The 14,143-nt window shown below is 45.7% G+C and overlaps 1 non-coding gene across 1 annotated transcript; it reads left to right on the top strand.

The window, feature by feature from the left end:
* Positions 1–1,195: 1,195 nt before the first annotated feature.
* On the top strand, positions 1,196–1,269 carry TRNAI-AAU (transfer RNA isoleucine (anticodon AAU)). Its single transcript has one exon. It is a non-coding gene; the product is annotated as a tRNA-Ile (tRNA).
* The last annotated feature ends 12,874 nt before the right edge of the window (positions 1,270–14,143 follow it).

The following is a 14,143-nucleotide window of genomic DNA, read 5'->3' as shown; positions in this document are numbered from 1 at the left end:
TCATCGAACACTTGAAGGGCACAAACAACCAAGAGCAAAGGAAATAGCAGAGGGGGGCCCTCACGGTGCTCAAAGACACAGTGTATGCTGAGATTGAAGCGCAAGAGAGGGGAAGTGGAGGCCAGATCGAAGCGCCAGTGTCAGTCGCGCCGCCTGGGGATGTGGTAGCTCGTGAGGCCTTCCCTGCGCCGACTGGCGGATCCCCACCCGCGGAGGTGCGTTCGGTGGGCGTGCGGTCACCACCCCCGCCCATGCGGCCAACGCTGCGGGCAGTGGGGGCCGCGACGTGGGAGGCGAGCGGCACGGGTGCGACGTGCCTTCAGGTCAAAGGCGCGGCGCGGCGCTGGCGCGGGCTCGACAGCGGCGGAGGGGAAGGGTCCGAGACGGAGGGAGACGACTAAGGGGAGAGAAGTGGTATAGACAGACTGGGTTTGGATGGATCAGGAAGCTCCTGGAATAGGAGGCAGGCCGGCCCATTTAAAAGGCCTGGATTGATGGTTGATTTCGATAAAGTTTGAGAGTTTTTTTGAAAAACAAAATAAGAGTAAGTCTGGACTGTGGATTGATTCAATTAAAGTTTGAGGTTTTTTTTAAAAAAAGACCAGGCTCGCACGATCTGGACCGTCCGCACGGCCGATCCAATGGCCGAGAAAAACGGACGACGTGGCCACGCTGTCTAGCCCTCTTTTGGTAGCCGGATTCATACGGTAAGATTGGGGTGCTCGCTCGATGGTCAGTCGCACATGCAACGCATGTTGCCGTGGTAGCCAACCTAGTACTCGTACTGTACGTACGTATCCCGTAGCTCTACTAGACGTACTAGTACGCAGCGAATTAAGCAGCACCAAGTGAAAGAGAGCTTCGGTACCGAGGCATGAGCAGGACTGCAGGAGGTAGCAGGGAGCGGACCACCGCTGCGTTCACGTGCCGGTCGACGCGATGCGCCTACCCTCCCCAGCGCATGGCAGACGGACGGGACGGGGGGCTGGGGCTCGCTGTCACGCAACTGGCTCCCTGCGACCTGCGTCCGTCTGCCGCGGTCCCGGCTGGCCAGCTACGCGCGCCGGCTGTTAACCCCACCGGCGGTGAGGGTGTCAATCAAATCGATGTTTCCAAAATAATAAAACAGGTCTATGCATGCCTGATTAATGGAGTTATCTTTTATATAGTAGTGTATAGTGTCAGATACCGAACTGGCCTATTAGCTCAGTTGGTTAGAGCGTCGTGCTAATAACGCGAAGGTCGCAGGTTCGAGACCTGCATGGGCCATTTTTTCTTTTATTTTTGCTATAGTACACTCTTTTTTTTGGTTGTTTTTGTTTTATTTTTCTATATATATTACACTCTTTTGGTCCATTCCTTTTTGACTTGCTATATTACACTCTTACCGTTACTAGGGGCCCATGTTAGGCTTTAACGATAGCCTACCCCAACTAGATGACCGAAATCAACAGGCCCCGACCTTTCCTCCTATGTTGTAAATATATATTTTAGATGTTTCCGATGTATGTTGTAATTGTTTTATATGGATGTTTTAAAAGTAGATTGGGATGTTGCACACGTTGCAAGCGTTTTAGAGATATGTTGCAAGAGTTTGTTCAAAATGTTTTTATCTGTTACAGACGTATATTGCAAATATTTTATCTGGATGTTGCATATGTTATAATGGCTATGCTGCAAGGCATTTTTTAAATATTTCATCTGTTTCAGTTGTATGTTGTAATTGTTTCATTTGAGTGTTGCAAAAATAGATCTCGATGTAGGATGGTCGAGCGGGGAAGAGAGAGCTAGTGCGGGAGCCATGACGACGTCGGCTGTAAGCTGGCAGCGACGCTACATCGGAGGACACACAGGCGTCCGCGCTGGCGTACGTGGCCCTGGAGTGGGTCCTCATCGTGTTGCTCCTGATCAACGGCCTGCTCGCCTACACCATCACTGTCGCATGGGAGCCATCATGGCGTGGTGACACGGGTGGGCTCTTACGCGTGGCGGATGCAGAAGACGAGAGGGGGGCGACAGGTGCGTCGAACGGGAGCTACGTTCGGACGCAGGCCTAGGGCCAGACGTCCGGACGCTAGCCTTACCATTTTTTTTGCTATATTACACTCTTTTTTTGGGCCGACCTGCATGGCATGGCCCTTTTTCGCTTTTTTATATAGGCGTTTTTTACTTTATTTTTTTCTATACATCCTCTTTTTTGTCCACGAACGTGTTTTTTAATTTTTATTGCATAATTTTTTTTAAATGTTTCTGAAAGCATCTAGGCCCCTAGTTGGGTTTCGGTGATTAATGACAATACAAGATTACTATGACTAACGTGTGTTTTGCAGATGCAATTAAGTTAGGTCATGGTAAAGGAGATCGATCGGGCAATCGAAGTTGTCATGCCCCTACGATGAAAATCGTTTCGGTTTTCAAAGGATGGACGACAAGGTTAAGGATTACTAGTTCTAAGTGTTGATTGGAGTTGGAGAGACACTTAGAGTAGTTTAAGACTTTGTTTTTCCTTTGGCCGTACAATTAAGGGGGGTATGGACGGGTAGCTTGACCTAGTTGAGTCTAATGAGTTAGGTGTGGTGCACACTTGTTAAAACTAGCTCTAGGTAGCTCCTACGAATACCTAAGATCCTTTGGAGCAAACTTCATTCACATATGATCGAGAGTTGGAAGTGAATGGAGGGTCAAATGCTGACCGGACGCTGGCCCCGGTGCGACCGGACGCTGGACGCAGGGTCCGGTCAGTTCATTTGATCAGCAGTCTGCGTTCGGTGCGACCGGACGCTGGAGAGGTCAAGTGACCGGACGCTGAAAGGCAGCGTCCGGTCGACTCCAGTAAGGTTCTAGAGAAGGGAATCTGCGACCGGACGCGTCCGGTCAGTACTGACCGAACCCTGGGGGTTCAGCGTCCGGTCGAGTCCAGTAAGGTTCCAGTAAGGATTTAATGCGACCGAACGCGTCCGGTCAGTGGTGACCGGACCCTGCCAACGTCCGGTCAACACATTTTCACTGGTTCGGGGGTTGAACTGACCGAAGCATCCGGTCAACATGACTGGAGTGTCCGATCACCCCGTAGAAGCTCATAACAGTTTGTTTTTCAGGCTGCCTTATAAATAGAAGCTCCACTCATGTGTGGAGTTACTTTTGCTCATTCCAACAGCTGAGAAACACGTTTGTGAGTGCCAAAAAGAGCAAGGTCCTAGTGAGGTGATTGAGATTTGAGAATCCAAGAGAGTAGCCTTATTAGTGAATCAAGAGTAGTCAAGTGTGCATCCATCTTCTCATTAGGCTTCGTGTGGTCAAATGAGACTTCGTGCTTGTTACTCTTGGTGATCGCCATCACCTAGACGGCTTAGTGGTGATTGGGAGCTTGGAGATCACCCGATGGAGCTTGTGGGTGACCCAACTCAAGTTGTGAGCGGCTTTGGGTGATTCATCATGACGAAGTGTCGAAGAATCAACCCGTAGAGAGCACTTGATCCTTGCACGGATCAAGGGGGAGCTACACCCTTGCGCGGGTGCTCCAATGAGGACTAGTGGGGAGTGGCGACTCTTCGATACCTCGGCAAAACATCGCCGCGTTTCTCTCTCTCTTTACTTTGAGCATTTACTTTGAGTATTTACTTTGAGCAATTTGATACTTGTCTTTACATTCATAGAATTGCCATGTTAGAGTAAGTTTGGAACATAGGTTGCAAGTTCTTTGTGCGTTAGTTTGATAGAAATACTTTTCTAGGCACAAGGGGTTAATTGGGCTATCCGTACGATTTGATTATTGCAAGAAAATTTAGAATGAGCCCAATTCACCCCACTCTTGGGCATCTTGATCCTTTCAATTGGTATCAGAGCCAAGTTCTCATGTTTTTAAGCTTAACCGCTTAGAGCAAGATGTCTCACGGGGATGGACCTCCTCCTATCTTTGAGGAAAATGACTTTCCATATTGGAAAATCCACATGGAGGCGTACTTAGAAGCTCTAGATGTTGGTATTCTTAGAGCCGCCTCACAAGGCTTCCCAAAACCTCGAGATGCTACTAACCTACAAGGCGATGAGGTTAACTATGAAAAATAGAATGCAAAGGCTCGAAACACCATCTTTAGAGGCCTTTGTAAAGATGTGATTAACCGTGTAAGGAACCACAAAGACGCCCATGTACTATGGTCGGACGTTTGTGCGCTCCATGAGGGAACCAAGAGTGAGCATGAGGAACGCTATCATCTTATGATTAAAAAGCTAAATTCATTTGAAATGCTTCCCAAAGAAAGTGCTAATGAGATGTATTCTCATTTAAATGTTCTTGTAGAGGAAGTCAATGGGCTTGGACTTACTTAAATGTCACCATCTGATGTTGTGAGAAAGATCTTAAGTGTCCTCCCTATTGACAACTATGGGTATATTGTGACCATGCTACATCAAGGTGATCTTTCCGCCGCTACACCAACATAAATCTTGGGAAAGATCAATGCTCATGAGATGTACATGCACACCACCCCACAAGATGGCTCATCCTCTACAAAGAAGAAAGAGAAGGACTTAGCATTCAAAGCTAGCCAAAATAAGGGCAAAGCAAGACTTGAGTATGAGAGCTCAAGTGATGAAGAAGATGATGAAGAAAGTCTTACTCTCATGGTGAAGAAGACCGCCAAGATGCTAAAGAAGCTAAACAAAAGTGGCATCAAGTTTGATGGCAAGAAGAAGAAGTTCTTCACTAGCTCAAGAAGAAAGCCAATCTCTGAGATGGATTGCTAAAATTGTGGCAAACTTGGCCATCTTGCTCATCAATGCACAAAGCCCAAGAAAGACAAGTTCAAGAACAAGAACAAGGGCAAAAAAGATGACTCAAGCAATGAAGATGAAGATGAGAAGAAAAGAACAAGCCATACAAGAAGAGAGATGGCGAAAAGAGGAACTTCCACAAGAAGAAGAGTGGAAAGGCCTACATTGTCGGTGATTGACTCACGGACATTGATTCATCAAGTGGATCATCCGATGATGATAGTGACAATGAGAAGGTGGCCGCCATTGCTATTGATCTTACATCTTCACCGTCACCATCGCCATCATCCTCTACACACCTATGCCTTATGGCCAAGAGTGAACGCAAGGTAACTAAGAATGCTGATAGTAGTGATGATGAGCAAGCTTGTGATGATGATAGCGATAGCGATGATGATGATTCACCTACATATGATGATCTTGTCAAAATACTAAGAAAATACACTAAGATCATTAGAAAGAGTAGAGCTACAAATGAAAAACTTGATGCTAAAAATGATTCACTCTTAGCTAAGTGTGATACATTGGAAAAGGCTAATGATGAGCTTAGAGAAACTAATGATGCTATATCATCCAAACTCAAGAAGCTCAAATCTTCTAAGAAAGAGCTTAAGAATAAATATGATAAACTTGAGTGGGTGCATAATGAGCTCATCACTAGTCACAACAAGCTAAAAGATGAATACACTACTCTTAAGATTAATCATAATACTCTTGTCATTGCTCAAGAATTTTTACCAAATGAGCCACATGATGCTACTAACCATGTTGTCAAGATTAATATAGCTACTTCATGTGATGATTTAATTGTTGAGAGCATTGAGCATGGATCTAGTAGCAAATGCAAGCAAGTAGTTGAGTGTAATGACTTTGATGAGTATGTCAAGCTCAAGAGTAATAATGAGAAGCTCATGAAAGATCTTGAAGAGATAAAAAACCACAACATCATTGTGCTAGAAACTCTTGATCATGATAAAGAGTTGATCCTTGAGAATGAGAAGCTCAAAGAAGAAAACAAGAAGCTCAAGGAAGAGAAGAAAGATGATGCTCTAAAGGAAGAAAATAAGAAGCTCAAGTTAGAGAAAGAGCATCTCAAGATTGGGTTGAGCAAGTTTGCTAGAGGCAAGCACCTCCAAAGTGAGCTACTTATGAACACCGTCATGAAGATGGATAGAAGTGGCATTGGATATGTAGCAAGTGTAGAGAAGAAGAAGGCTCAAGCTCAACAACAACAATCAAAGCCAAAGCCAAAGCCAAAGAGATGTTTTGAGTGTGGACAAGAAGGCCACTTTACTCATGAGTGTCAAACTCCACCGCCACAACCCTTGCCCAAGCATGCTAGACCCTTTGCTTTCAATGCTCACTACATGCTTAGAAAAGATTCTAGTGGAAAGATAAAAGTCATGTTCTTAAGTCCCCCTAACAAGAATAGGCCTAAGAAGATTTGGGTGGCTAAGTCACTTGTTGAGAAGGTGAAGGGCCCTCAACAAGTTTGGATTCCTAAAGCTTAAATCTCATGTGTGTAGGTGAACTACAAGACCGGTGGAAGTCATTGGGTTATTGATAGTGGTTGCACTCAATATATGACCGGTGATCCTCGTATGTTCACCTCACTAGATGAAGAGGTAGATGGACAAGAGAAAATAACATTTGTAGATAATTCAAAGGGTAAGGTTAAAGGATTGGGTAAAGTGGCAATATCAAATGATCATTCCATCTCCAATGTGCTCTATATTGCTTCATTGAGCTTCAACTTGCTATCCGTTGGGCAATTGTGTGATCTTGGCTTCCAATGCTTGTTCATCGAGAAGGAGGTTGTTGTATCCAAGGTAGATGACAATCTAGTGATATTCAATGAATTTAGATACAACAACTTATATCTAGTGGACTTCACCTCTGAAGATACAAATTTGAAGACTTGCCTATTCACCAAAACAATACTTGGGTGGCTATGGCATAGAAGACTTGCTCATGTTGGGATGAGCTTACTCAAGAAGCTTATGAAGAATGATTTGGTGAGAGGGTTGAAGAATGTGAAGTTTAAGAAGGACAAGCTTTGTAGTGCATGTCAAACCGGCAAGCAAGTTGCAAATACTCATCCAACCAAAGCTTTCATGTCAACCATAAGAGTACTAGAGCTCCTACACATGGATTTATTTGGACCAACAACACACAAGAGTTTGGGAGGAAATCTATATTTTCTTGTGATTGTGGATGACTATTCAAGGTATACATGGGTGTTCTTCCTTCATGACAAATCCAAAGTTACATCTTGCTTCAAGAAGTTTACCAAGAGAGCTCAAAATAAATTTAAAGTGAAGCTCAAGAAGATTAGAAGTGACAATGGGAAAGAATTTGACAACACAAACATTGAAGCCTATTGTGATGAAGTTGGGATCAAGCATGAAGTATCCATAACCTATACTCCTCAACAAAATGGTGTAGTTGAGAGGAAGAACCAGACTTTGATCACTCTTGCAAGGACAATGCTAGATGAGTACAACACATCCGAAGCTCTATGGGCGGAAGCAATCAACACCGCATGCTATGCATCAAACCGCATATTCCTTCAAAAGTTCCTTGGCAAGACACCTTATGAGTTACTCAATGGGAAGAAGCCGGACGTCTCCTTCTTTAGGGTGTTTGATTGCAAATGCTACATCTACAAGAAGCGGCAACACCTAGGTAAGTTCCAAAGATGTTGTGATATTGGTTTTCTTGTTGGTTACTGATCGAAGTCCAAAGCATATAGAGTATTTAAACATGCCACTGGCTTGGTTGAAGAAACATATGATGTGGAATTTGATTAATCTAACGGCTCCCAAGGAGCACATGAGAATCTTAATGATGTACGTGATGAACCATTGAGGGAGGCCATGAAGAATATTCTGGTGGGAGACATCAAGTCAAAAGATGATGAAGATGATGTACAAGTCATTAACCAACCCTCTTCATCAAGGGTGCCACAAGATGGTAAAAAAGATGGGAGAGTGGAAAATGAAGATACTCATATTTCTCATGAGCAAATAGTGGTACAAGCACAAGATGTTGATGCTCCACAACCTCCTCCTCAAGTGGTCAATAGAAGAAATACACCTCTCCTACAAGATCATCCACAAGATCTCATCATAGGGAGTCCATCAAAGGGTGTAATGACTCGATCTTAAAAACTTACTTTATTTATTGCTCATCACTCTTTTGTCTCTTGCTATGAGCCTACCAAGATAGAAGAAGCTCTAAAAGATCCGGATTGGATCAATGCCATGCATGAAGAGTTGAATAACTTCACTCGCAATGAAGTTTGGACTCTTGAAGAGCGACCAAAAGGTGCAAGAGTCATTGGAACGAAGTGGGTGTTCCGCAACAAGCAAGATGATCAAGGTGTTGTTGTGAGGAACAAGGCAAGACTAGTTGCAAAGGGGTTCTCTCAAGTTGAAGGTTTGGATTTTGGAGAGACCTTTGCACCGGTTGCAAGATTAGAAGCCATCCGTATCCTTCTTGCATATGCATCACATCATGAAATGAAACTATATCAAATGGATGTGAAAAGTGCATTTTTAAATGGCTTTATTAATGAACCAGTCTATGTTGATCAACCTCTCAGGTTTGAAGACCCTAGATATCCTAATCATATTTATAGGTTGTCCAAGGCACTATATGGGCTTAAGCAAGCCCCAAGAGCTTGATATGAGCGCCTTCAGGACTTCCTCATTGAGAAGGGCTTCACCATTGGGAAGGTCGATACCACACTATTCACCAAGAAGCTTGATGGGGATATCTTCATTTATCAAGTATATGTTGATGATATCATCTTTGGATCATCAAATGAAGACTCATGCAAAGAATTTGGTGAATTGATGTCAAAGGAGTTCGAGATGTCAATGATTGGTGAGTTTATATTCTTTTTTGGTTTTCAAGTCAAGCAAATGAAAGAAGACATCTTCATCTCTCAAGAGAAATACACAAAAGATCTTCTCAAGAGATTCAAGATGGATGAATATAAGCCAATCAAGACACCAATGCCTACCAATGAACATCTCGACCTAGATGAGGGAGGTAATCCGGTTGATCAAACTCTCTACCGTTCTATGATTGGTAGCTTGTTATATTTAACCGCATCTAGGCCTGACATCATGTTTAGTATGTGTATGTGTGCTAGATTTCAAGCTAGTCCTAAGGAAACATATTTAATTGTCGTAAAAAGAATCCTTAGGTATCTTAAGCACACACCAAACATTGGTCTTTGGTATCCTAAAGGAGCTATATTTGAATTAGTTGGCTATTCCGATTCAGATTATGCTGGATGCAAAGTTGATAGAAAAAGCACATTCGGAGGGTGCCATTTGCTTGGTAGATCAATTGTGTCTCGGTCCTCTAAGAAACAAAATAGTGTGGCTTTGTCCACCACCGAAGCGGAATACATTGCCGCGGGTGCTTGTTGTACACAAATTTTATACATGAAACAAACTTTGCTAGACTATGGTGTAGTTCTAGAAAAAGTACCTCTTTTGTGCGACAATGAAAGTACGGTAAAACTTGCAAATAATCCGGTTCAACACTCTCGCACCAAGCACATAGATATCTGCTATCACTTTCTAAGAGGTCATGTTGCTAAAAATGATATATCACTAGAAGGTGTAAGAACCGAAGATCAATTAGCGAATATCTTCACTAAACCGCTAGATGAGGCTACATTTTGTAGATTACGGAATGAGCTCAATGTGCTTGATTTTAGTAACTTCACTAAAAATTGAGCTTGTGTTGTCCCTTGCATTCATTGTAATATACAACATGTTTAATTTTTGGCAATGCATATAGGGCTTGTCTAACATAGTTAAGATAACCGCCGAAAAGCGTGTGAAGAAGCTTAACATTGGATCAAACTTGACAAGCAACTAGATTTACTTACATAGTATTGCATATACATGGATGTTGTTTTGTCGTTTTGTTCCATTTGCCCTCTTATTGCCTATTTTCTTAAAAAGAATTATAGCCTAAAGCAAAATATTTTGAAAAATATAAGGGTTTGAGAGGGGTCACTCACATCAGTCCCAATTGGTGTTTATTTAGATCTTATTCAAGTTGGGACTTGATTGGGAATAGGCAGCGCGAAGGAACTTTAAAGATTTCCTAGAAAAGGTGCACCGGACGCTGCTGTCCACCGTCCGATCAGTTCACAAGAGGTGAACTGCTGTTGAAGGAGTAACCGGACGCTACATTTGTACGTTCGGTCAGGAAGGGATCCAGCGTCCGATCGTTTGAAGGAAAAATAGGCTGTACTGACCGGACCCTGCCTACGTCCGGTCATGGACCACCGGACGCGTCCAGTCCTGATTCTAGAGGAATTGAACCTCTCTGGAATCGACCGGACACTGGGTGGTAGCATTCGGTCGCTACCACCGGAGCATCCAGTCAGTGGATCTCGTGCGGCTTCAGCACTCTTTTTCGTTTCCTTTCCTGTCGCATTGGGGGTCCTCATTTAACCGCAGCCGTTGTGTTTTTTAGACCTAACCCGCACGCCGCCGCATCCTGCCTTGCCCTAGCCCGAGCTGCCGCCAGCTCACCGCGCGCCTCCCGTGCCAACACTGCCGCAACTCGCCGTGCTGCCTTAGCCCCATGCCGAGCCCCTCGTGCCACCGCATCCGCTAGCCTCGCTCGCCACCACGCTGTAGCTGCCAAGCCTCTCTGTGCGTCCAAGCCGCCGCGCACCCTTCGAGCCAGCGAGCCCGCTCCAAGCACCTTGCTACGCCGCGTGCTCCGCCGTCGGCTTCCCAGGCACCGAGGGCCATTCAAGGCCATTGATCCAAGCCCTAGCCCTTCTCCTCAATTGCTTGGTAAGGACTAATCCTTGTGTTGAATTTACCTTGCTTGTGACCTAGATCCATGGCAATACACTGATTTCAAATCATTCAGGGCTTTCGATCTACCCTAACCCTAGTCGGTTCCAAGGTTCCCCGCGTGACGTCTTTTCTTTTCTCGGATCGCTGATTGTCAGGTAGCATGCTCGTCGTCTCAATTTCGCACCTACATTGCTTGCTTCCTAGGTCTTTCGCATCTATTAGATATATTGTATTTATTTGTATATCCATCTATTCCATCGTGTAGCGAGTCGGTGCCGTTGAGGTTCCTGTGGTAGTTGGTAGTCAACTCGGAGCCAAGCTCACGAGTAAGGATCGAGGCCAAGCCTCGGGAGTGTTAGTTTGATAGTTGATCTTCATCAGTGGCAGTTCATCCTCTTGTCAGATCAGATGGCTTGCACCAAGAACGTTGGTGGTGGCCCAGGTGATGATGACCGGAGGCCGCCGCCTCGCAAGCCTATAGGACCGAAAGGCAAAGCAACAAAGCAAGTGACATCCAAGAAGCGCAAGTACCCCGACGTAGAGACAGCGAGAGCAGCTGCAGTCGCTAAGGCCATAGAGCGTGCCGAGAGAGGCGGTGCCCATAGTGGAGTTGTCATAGCAGATCAGCTGGCACTAGACACATAGGACAGACTGAGGGAGATTGAGCGACTTCATGGTAGTCCACCTGGGACTGTCATGATGGCAGGACATTGTCTAGCTATTGAGGAGCCTCAGCGTCAGGGGGAGTCTCAGCAGGAGCCACAGCAGTAGCCCCCACCAGCAGAGCCTCAGCCAGCTCAGGACACTCAGGAGGGCCAGTAGGCCAAGGAGACCGAGCCGGCACCCCAGCTACACCGCTCTGGTCATACCAGTGCTACAGTTCCACCAAGGCTAGCTACACAGCGTAGGGGTTCATGCCCACCGCCCAGACCACAGGGTCCACCTCTAGTGGTACACCTTGACTTGAGGGCCGCCACAGCTAGATAAGTTTGCCAGTTGAGGTTTGTTGAGTTTGATGTGTGGTTTCCTCTGAGGAGGGATGAGAGAGCAGCAGAGGGGTTCTACACGCCACTCTAGGAGGATTTCTATAATGCCTATCTCAACAGTGGGGTAGTGTTCAGATCTTAGAGAGTTTGCAGTTTAGAGTCTATTGTGGCAGCAGCTGGAGAGCACATTCGCCCCTACTTGTCATATTTGCTGAGGCTCGCAGATCTAATTGGCCAAACAGGAGTATATGTACCATCTTGGGTTCGACAGTTTTATGCTTCACTCTACGTTGATCCGCATCACAACTTCATTCACTTTGCATTCAACGGTAGAGATTACAGGGTGATGAGTTTCAGGGCCCGGGATATACTGAGACTACAGGATGTTATGGATAGCAGGAGCCTCCTAGGCGTCCTCATGGAGGGTTGGTGCCCCCTATAGATCTGGTGTGACATTGCTTCAAGGAGCCCTTTAGTGAGGGGTAGAGCAGGAACCCCAGTGACCTGACTCCTACAGCTCGTGTGCTAGAGACAATTATCAGGAGGACACTACTTCCTAGGTTAGGATACAGAGAGGGTCTGACTCGCCTACAGCTCTGGCTCCTTAATGCTCTGATGCAGCAGACCGTATTCGACATTTGGGACCTCCTTCTATCAGAGATGGAGGATACTATTACTGAGGGCTTCAAGGGTCACAGACAGCTTCCTTATGCACATTGGGTCACTTTCTTGATGCTCAAGTGTGTGCAGGTCAGGACCCCTAAGTTGGTTACAGAGTACAAGGCTGCCACCACAGAGTTTCCCGCATATAACTTAGCACAGAGGATCAGGCACAGCACTCCACAGGCACCCGCTCAGCCCAATCGCCGTCTAGATGTTCCAGAGTCAGTAGCTCAGTAGGACGAGATCATTAGAGGCATAGCCGCTACAGAGGAGGAGGAGCTTGAGGCACAGCAGGGGATGACCGAGTCCAGTGATATTTTGGATGATGACTATCTACCGATTCCTCAGATGCCTCCACACAGACATGATGCAGAGGCCAATAGTTCCAGCTCAGCTCTACCAGCACCACAGGCAGACTCCACATTGATTACCATTCTTGAGTGGATGCAGCAGGATCCAGCACAACAGGCACAGGAGACCGCTGCCAGCTTCACACAGTTCTAGGCTCGTTAGGATGAGTTCCAGAGGCAGCAGCAGCTTCTCCAGCAGCAGCAGCAGTAGCAGATGCATCACCAGCAGTTACTCATGCAGCAGCAGCTTATAGGATTTATGCAGCATGTAGTGATAGCACTTGGGGCCCCACTGCCACAGCCTTCGCCCCAGCTTGCTCAGCCTGCCACCACTTTGACGACTCTAGCTGTACAACCTAGTGGGCTTTAGAGTCAGGGACAGCCTCCAGCTCAATTTGCTTCACCTATAGTTTAGGTGTCCCAGTGGTTGTCCTCACCAGTGGTTGCCCTACAGTTCACTCCCTATCACATGGGCTTCTCACTGGAGCAGTCACCCTCACCTTTTGTGCCTGACACATCAGTCTCTAGGAGTCTTGGAGCATCCTTCAGCGAGTTGACCGGCATGCCTACACTGCCTCATATGCATATCGCCAGTCCTTCTATAGTAGCCCCAATCGCAGTGACTACTCAGAGGCTCCCCTCATCTGTCGCCTCTTCAAATCCTACGACAGACGTACTAGCAGCTTCATAGGTAGCACCTGCCCCAGCTCAAACCCAGACCGCTTCAGCGACACTTCCTGCTATAGAGGGTCAGTCAGTACAAAGCTCAGGGTCAGATGATGATGGCGCCCAGTTCCAGCTTGCCCCCCGTACCTCAGCGCCCGGCTCGTCCGCTGCAGCCCCGTCGATCGACCCGTAGGTTTTGGTGTTTGACGCCAAAGGGGGAGAGGGTTCGAGTATGTAGACTTAGGGGGAGCGACATTTAGGGGGAGCTAGTTATCTAGTATTAGCTTATTATATATATTTGAAGTTTTATCTGTGTGATACACTATTACTATTATGCATTCGTGTGTTACTTTCATGCATACTATTATATCTATGTGATAGTGCTATCTACGTGATTGTGATATATGACATGTGTGCTCGCTACTTTACATTATTTATATGTCATATCACTTGTGTTATGCTCATTTGCCTTTGCTTCCGCGTTTATACTTCGATGCAAATGAGCTTTGTTACTTGTACTCATGCTTAATTCATATCCTTTGAGTACATTGCGTTGGCTTGGATCATATAAGCTTGACTAACACTTTTGTTCTTATCGACAAAAGCTTATATGAACCAAGCCCGTCAAAAACCTCACTCTTTCACATACTCGAGGTGGTATTGTCATCAATCACCAAAAAGGGGGAGATTGAAAGCATCTAGGCCCCTAGTTAGGTTTCGGTGATTAATGACAATACATGATTACTATGACTAACGTGTGTTTTGTAGATGCAATTAAGTTAGGTCATGGTAAAAGAGATCGATCGGGCAATCAAAGTTGTCATGCCCCTATGATGAAAATCGTTTTGGTTTTCAAAGGATGGAC

The sequence above is a fragment of the Miscanthus floridulus genome, chromosome 6 (assembly GCF_019320115.1).
Source record: "Miscanthus floridulus cultivar M001 chromosome 6, ASM1932011v1, whole genome shotgun sequence".
NCBI lineage: Eukaryota > Viridiplantae > Streptophyta > Magnoliopsida > Poales > Poaceae > Miscanthus > Miscanthus floridulus.
The sequence above is the reverse complement of the archived record's forward strand: the minus strand, read 5'-3'. Positions and strand labels throughout refer to the sequence as shown.